This window comes from Sciurus vulgaris (assembly GCF_902686455.1).
Source record: "Sciurus vulgaris genome assembly, chromosome: 3".
Taxonomy (NCBI): domain Eukaryota; kingdom Metazoa; phylum Chordata; class Mammalia; order Rodentia; family Sciuridae; genus Sciurus; species Sciurus vulgaris.
In genome coordinates, this window is record NC_136463.1 from 77,979,633 (window position 1) to 77,986,957 (window position 7,325).

Genomic DNA, 7,325 nt, shown 5'->3' on the forward strand with positions numbered 1-7,325 from the left:
GGATTTAGGGTAGCAGAGGTGAAATGTTATACTTTAGATGTAAAGTGTCTTGCAAAAGTTCATGTGTGAGACAATGAAAGAGGGTTTAGAGGTGAAATGATTGGGTTATGAAAGTCTTAACTAATCGATGAACTAATCAATGGATTAATCAATGGGTTAATCCTCTAATAGGAATTAAATGTAGGTAGGCAGGTTGTGTCCAGAAGATGTGGGTCCCTGGGGCTGTGCCTTTGGGGTTATTATTTTGTCCTTGTTAAGCACAGCTCTTTCTGCCCTCTGATCATAATGTACTGTGCTGCTTTCCTCCACCACATACTTCCACCATGATGTTTTGCCTCATCTCAGGTCCCACGGAATAAGGTCGACCTTTTATGAACTGAGCCTTCTGAAATCATGAGCTCCCAAATATTTTTTTACTCCTCTAATTGTTCTTGTCAACAATTTTGGTCACAGTGGAGCAAAAGCTGACTAAAACAGCAATTGATATATGAAAGTAGGGTTGTTGTTATGACTAACTTGACTATTGTGTTTCAGAAGTTTTCAGCCTTTTTGGAATTTTAGAATGAATTTTGGAAAGCTAAGCAATGCAAGCTGGAAAAGTTTTAGAATGTCGTAAGGGGAGATTAATGGACATTTCGGTGGGAGCTCAGAAGACCAGAATGTTGATCAGGCTTAGAAAGTAAAGTGTTGGCTCAGAGGAAGATGATTCTATTGGAAATCAGACTAGAGGCCATTTGTGTTATGTTCTCAGAAGTTGTCTACATTTTGCTCATGTCCTGAGACTTTCTGTGAGGCTGATTTTTAGATGTGATAGACTTCTTAATCTGGTAGAAGATTAAGAACATTTAAGGTAACAGCCTTCAGAGGGTGGCATGGGTGTTGCTGGTGGCTTTTAGTCAAGTTTATTGTGATAGAAAAGAAAACAAGACAGAAAGATTTGAAAAACTTTCAGTTTGACTAGAAAACTGTGAATAAAACTAGCTCTAAGAATGTGTGGTTTTGGGGTGAGGTGTGCTGGGGGAAGGGGTCACAGCCGCCACCGGTCAGTCTCCTAGCTAGCTAAAAGTGGCTCCTGGTGCTGCGTGCCCGGCCCTGGGCTCGAGCGCTGGTGGTCTCCAAGTTTGCCTCTTTGAGGGTGGCGCCCGCAGCGAAGCCACAACAGGCAGACCTCAAGCTCAAAACCAACTGGGCATGGGAGGGCAGCTCTTCCCGGATGCAGCCTGCCCGGGAACTGACAGACGAATGAATGCCCCAGCCCAGGGACCCTTGAGGACCATGGATCCTGAATGCTCCGCCTCCTTCCAGGTCTCTGTGCTGTTCTGGTGGATCCCAGGCAGTGGTAGCAGATGATACCTGTTTGGAGAAACTGTTGGAGTGGTTTAAAACGGTGACAGAGGCAGAGTCCAGCCTCCTGCTGCGGCAAAAGAACCCCTGCCTGGTAGAGCTACTGTCAGACATATCCCGCAGGATATAAGCCCCAGAGTCCTCTCCTTTTCCCTACAACTTGTTGAGACCTTTGTGACCCAGGAAGACTGCTTCCAGTACCTTCAGCCCCAGAGCCTCTCATCCTGGCCCCGGCATCCCTTTTGGAAGCTGTAGTGACCATACTGTGACTTTGTGATAGCTCAGCTGCTCCTGCCTCCAGTGTGTGGGGTCGCCTCTGTGGGACCCTGGCAGGCTCTGTCCGGGTCCAGCAAGCAGCCCTTGACTTCCTGGGGACACTGTCTCACGGGCAAAGCCCCAGGAGTTGGTGCCACAGGTGTTTGCCGTCCTCTTGGAGTACCTAGATAACCTTGACTCTGGGCCCACGGTTCTGAAGAAGACCTTCCAAGTAATGCTCTGGTGGCTCCTGAGCTTGCCCCAAACCTCCTTCTTTTCTGAGTTTGGCCCCCTCATCCCGCTGTTCCCTGTGCTGCAGAAACGCCTGTGCAGCCCCTGCTGGGAGGTGAGGGACTCAGCCCTAGAGTTCTACAGGAATCTGAGCAGACACCGGGGAGGGCGGGCCGACTTCAGACAAGTGCTCTTCTCTTCAGGGGCACCCATACTCACCCAGCAGCTTCTCCGAGGCCCTGAGTTATGTCCAAGCAAGCGCAGTGACTGCCATGGTGCGATTCTTTAGCCAGGGCCAGCAGGCCACCCTCGCCAGCCCTGAGCACCCAGATGCGGAGCAGGGCCTGCTCAAGGAGTTCCTGCACATTCTGTCTGCAGATTCAGAGGGCTTCTCATGGAGGGCTGTTGTCTAGGTCTTCACCCAGTGGCTGAGGGACGCCCATGCTGATGTAGCCTGGGACACAGAGTGGTTTGTGGCTACTGTGCTCCAGGTGATAAGCCAGGACCTGGACTGGGAGGTTTGGGTACAGAGTCTGGAGCTGGCTCAGGTGTTCCTGACCCAGAAGCTGGGGCAGCCTGGCCATTGTCCCTATGCAGTGGTCCTGCCTGAGGACCCCTTCTCAGCCTACGCCCTGATGCATACTCTCTGCCAGCCTTGGCTCCTAGAGTTTGCCTTTTGTGCCTTGTTTGACAGTGACCATCCTGTGCCCCAAAAGGCCTGCAATCTCCTCCTTTTCCTGAGAGACAAGACTGCTCTCTATGATGGCATGCAGGAAACTGGGGACAATCCCTGGTTGGACTTCATGGAGGCTGCACTGCAGAGGTGGCCGGTGGGCAAGCAGGGCCAGCCCCTGGGGGACCCAGAGTCTGAGGACTTGCTGTCTGTCCTGAGGTTCATAGGTATGGAGGACCTTCAGGGCAGGCTGGCCGAGAGCAGCGACCATGTGGAGAAGAACCCACAGTCCTACCTGCAAGGCGTGCTGGCCACAGTGGACATACTGGAGGAGAATGAGGCTGACTGCTACTGAAGCCCTGCCAGCTCCACCCGCAGGCCCTGCAGTCCCGGGGGCTCCAGCTCAGGCTGGCTCTACAAGGGACTCTCTAGGACACTCACCAAAAATCCCCACATTCTGATGTTTTATTTAAAAAGTGGCTTATTTTCTACTAAAAAAGAAAAAGTGTGGTTGTTAAAAAAATCACAGACACTAAAGAAATGCTAAATTTGCCCAGAGACAATAAAAAAGATGGCTTCAGGGCTGTTAAATGAGTGACTTGTCTTGCTTTACTTTGATTTGCTATACTTTACTTTACTATATGGAATATTATATGAATAATGATGTGTGACTGTGCAAAAACCCAATGATGTAACCCTAAAAAGGATATAACCAATCAGAGATCCCCAAAATGAGGTGTAACCAATTAGAGACAGTTTAGAACAACCACACGGACACCCCCAGTGCCATCCACCTTATCAAGCCACGACAGACACAAGAAGAACTGTAAGATTGGATGGCGGAGGGCTGAGACAAGGGCCGGACCAAATGTCAGAGAGCTGAGGACACCAGAGAGCTGAGATCCCAGAGGAGCTGAGCTGAGAGCAGGCATGAAAGGCCAGAGAAGATAGCTGCCAGCCTCCACTTCACCCCTGTGGTGAATCCTCCACACGCCCTCCAGAGCGAAGCTGGCCTTAAGACACGTCAAATGGTGAGCACTGGAATGTTGGTATGAAACTGGAGTTAGGCTAAGACTAAAGTTAGATCAAGTAAGTGTGTGTGATTGTGTGCAGTGAATAATACAGCATTGAGAAACTACCTAAGTCTTATGTCTCATACTGTAACTGCTCGTGACAATGGCATCTTAGGAATTAGCAATACTACACCCATTTCAGGCTCAAGATTGTAAAGTAAAATGTATTGTGAGAAGAGATAGTGGGCCACACTTCTTGTTTAGGGGGACCTAGAAAACTGTTTCAAAATGCTGAGCCACCCAGACACATACAAGTTACTACAGTCAGGGTTTTTGGAGCCTTGACTATTGTTCAAGATGGTGGCATACCTTGACAGTAACCATGTGGTGCTTGTTCTGCAGGAATGCAGGTTGCTACAGTTAGTTGGTCATGGAGGCATCAAGATTGTAAAGAAAGGTGATGTAAGACTGGCAAAGTGCTCTCGGAAGTCCCTACAGGCAGCCCCTGAGAGGATGATTGCATGGGGATTTCAGGAGGAAGCTGAAGCTGCAGAGGAGACACCTGAGATTAAGAAATGCAAGTACAGTGGAACATTTGACAAGAGCAGCTGTAGGAATTTAGCAAAGACAGGTCAACAGAGAGGCCGTGTGGACTACAACCAGCAAATCCATAGGGGCAGAACTGCACAAGCCCTTTGAAGACATCATAATGCCATGTGCTCCAGATGCTGGACATGGAGCTACAGGACTTGTTTGCCCAGATGGATTTTAGTCTCGCTTTGGATCCATTCCTTCTTTCTTCTTTCCTAATTCTCCCTTGTGGAATGGAAAAAACTTGCTTTGGATTTTCACAGAAATTCATGCTGAGAGTTTTCCTGGGGCCTCAGAGAAGACTTTGGACTTGAACTTTTGTGCAATCTTGGAACTTCTGAGACTATAGGGATTTTTAGAAATAGTTTAAATGTATTTAGCATTGTGAGATGGAAATGAGCTTTTGGGGCCAGGGGCAGAATTTTATGGCTTAAATGTGAAATGTCCCTCAAATGCTCATTTAGAAACATTGTAAGAAGGTTTAGGGGTGAAATGATTGGATTTGGAAAGATAAGCAATCAATAAATTAATTAATATGGATTAACTGAGTGGTAACTATAGGTAGGTAGGGTGTGACTGGAAGGGGTGGGTACCTGGGGTATGACATTGGGGTTTATATTTTAGTTTTGTTGATCAGAGCACTCTCTCTCTCTCTCTCTCTCTTTCTCTCCTCCTCCCCTGACTATTCCTCTTCCTCTTCCTCCTCCTCCTCCTCCTCACGTTCTGTGATGCTTTCTTTCGTTACATACTTCAGCCATGATGATTTTCCTTCTCTGAAGCCCTAAGGAATGGAATTTACTATCTGTGGACTGAGACTTCTGAAACCATACTTTATTCAGCCTTTTCACTGCTGTGCCTCAAAGACCCAACCAGAACAATTGTAGAGGAGGAAAAATTTATTTGAAGGTTCATGGTTTCAGAGATCTTAGTCCGTAGAAGGCTGGTTCCATTACTCTGGGCTTAAGGTGAGGCTGAACTTCATGGTGGAAGAGTGTAGCAGAGGGAAGCAAATCACATCATGATCAAGAAGCAGAGACAGAGCATCTCCACTCTCCAGAAACAAAATATATACCCAAAGCCACACTTCAATTTATACCTCCTCCAAGCACACCTTACCACTTCATTTACCACTCCCTATCATGGGATTAAATCACTGATTAAGTTAAAACTTTTTCAACACAATTATTTCTCCTCTGAACCTTCTTGCATTGTCTCACACATGAGCTTTTTGGGGACACATCACATCCAAATCATAACAGCCATGAGCCCCCAGATAAACTTTTCCTTCTCTAATTGTTGTTGTCAGGTCTTTTGATCATAGGGGCAAAATAAATGACTAAAACAGTTCTAAAGCTACAGTCAGTCCATCATGGACTGAACCTCTGAAGTCATGATCCAAAATAAACTTTCTCCTCTAACTTGCTCTTATCAGGACTTTTTGTAACAGTGATGAAAAACTGATTAAAACAGAAATTGAGTCAAGTACGGTGGCACATGCCTATAATCCCAGTGGCTCAGGTAGCTGAAGGAGGAGGATTGCAATTTCAAAGCCAGCCTCAGCAAATTAGCATAAGCTACTTAGTGAGACCTACCTCTTAAGAAAATAAAAAAAATTAAACATGTGGCTGGGGTTATGGCTCGGTGATTAAGTGCCCCTGGGTTTAATTCCTTGTACCAAATTAAAAAAAAATAAATAATTGGTATGAAGAGTGGGGTCGTCACCACCAAGAGTGATCATGTAATTTAGAAGCATTTGGAATTGTTTTCAGGATTTGGAAAAGCTTGGAGATAAAGGTTGGAGAAGACTTAGAATGTTGTAAACAGAGATCAATGCAAAATTCTCATTGAAGCTCAGAAAACCAGAATACCAGTAGGACTGCAGACAATAATGACTGGATTCATTAGGTTCCAGAGGGAAAGGAGACTCCATCAGAAGTTGAACTAGAAGCCATTTATGGCAAAGTTCAGAGGAGGACTTGTGTCCTGAGACTTTCCATTAGGCTAAATTAAGAGGTGATAAGTTAATTAATTAGGTATAAGTGTTTTTGAGGCAGCCCAGCATTTAGGCAATGGCAGTTTTTAATTTATTGTGATGACCAGAAGCAGAGAACATAATGGACAAATTTGAAACACTCAAAATTAAGCCAGAAAACCGCATAAAACTGGGACAAAGGAAGATGTGATTGTTGAAGAGATTGCAGTCACTAAAGAGATCTTACGTACTTTACAGCAAGACAATAGGGAAGATGACTTGAGGTCATATTAAGAATTGTCAAAACCATATACAACATAGACTCAAGGGTTTAAATGCAAAATTTCCTTCGAGAAGAGACCATGTGAAACCCCTCTTGAACAGAGAGGACACTTCAAAACGTCCTCATCATGCTCAGTGCCTGTTTCATCAGGTACTCAGAGACCACTGCAGTCCCAGTCCCAAGAGACCTGGGTACTGCTTGAGATGATGGACGACCTTGGCATCATCCTTGTGGTGTTGGTTCTGCAGAAATGCAGAATGCTGGAGTTCCGAGGTTTTGGAAGCTTCCACCAATATTTCAAAGGAAGGTCTGGAATGCCAGGTAAAATATAGCAGTGTCAATAGTCCTGCAGGAAGCCCCTGATATAGTGATGAATGAAGATATAAGAAGGAAGCCAAAGCTTCAGTGAACACACACGGAATTAAGAGATTTCAGTTACATGGAACATTTATTGAAATTGAGCAAGGAAAAGCCAGGAGAGAGGTCATGTGGGCTACAACCAGGAAAACCATAGGGGTGGAGATACACAAGCCCTTTGGAGAGAACAGCAAGATGATAACTGTTCCATATTATGTATGCAGAAATATGGACTTGCTTGCTCTGCTAAGTTTCAGTCCTACTTTGGTCCCATCATTATTTTCTCTTGCCGTATTTCATTTCTCCTTTTTGATTGGAAATATTTACGCTGAGATTATACACACACACACACACACACACACACATATTGGTTTTCATCTTTTGGAGGCCCATAGTAAAGAGTTTGCATTGAGTCTCAGATGAGATTTTGAACTTGGACTTTGGACAAAGCTGAAAATATTTAGACTGTGGGTACTCTTGGCAATGAACTAAATGCCTTTTGCATCATGAGATGGATTTGACCTTTTGGGGTTCAGGGGTGGAATATTATGCTTTGAATTGGAGGGTATCATCCAAAATCTCATGTGTAAGACAATGTGGGAATGT

At 45.5% G+C, this 7,325-nt stretch overlaps 1 pseudogene across 1 annotated transcript; it reads left to right on the plus strand.

Annotated features, from left to right (window-relative positions):
- The first annotated feature begins 1,191 nt into the window (after nucleotides 1-1,191).
- On the plus strand, nucleotides 1,192-2,858 carry LOC306658020 (BRCA1-associated ATM activator 1-like; annotated as a pseudogene). The gene is made up of 2 exons: nucleotides 1,192-1,339; nucleotides 1,528-2,858. The product of its transcript is annotated as a BRCA1-associated ATM activator 1-like (transcript).
- Nucleotides 2,859-7,325: the final 4,467 nt, after the last annotated feature.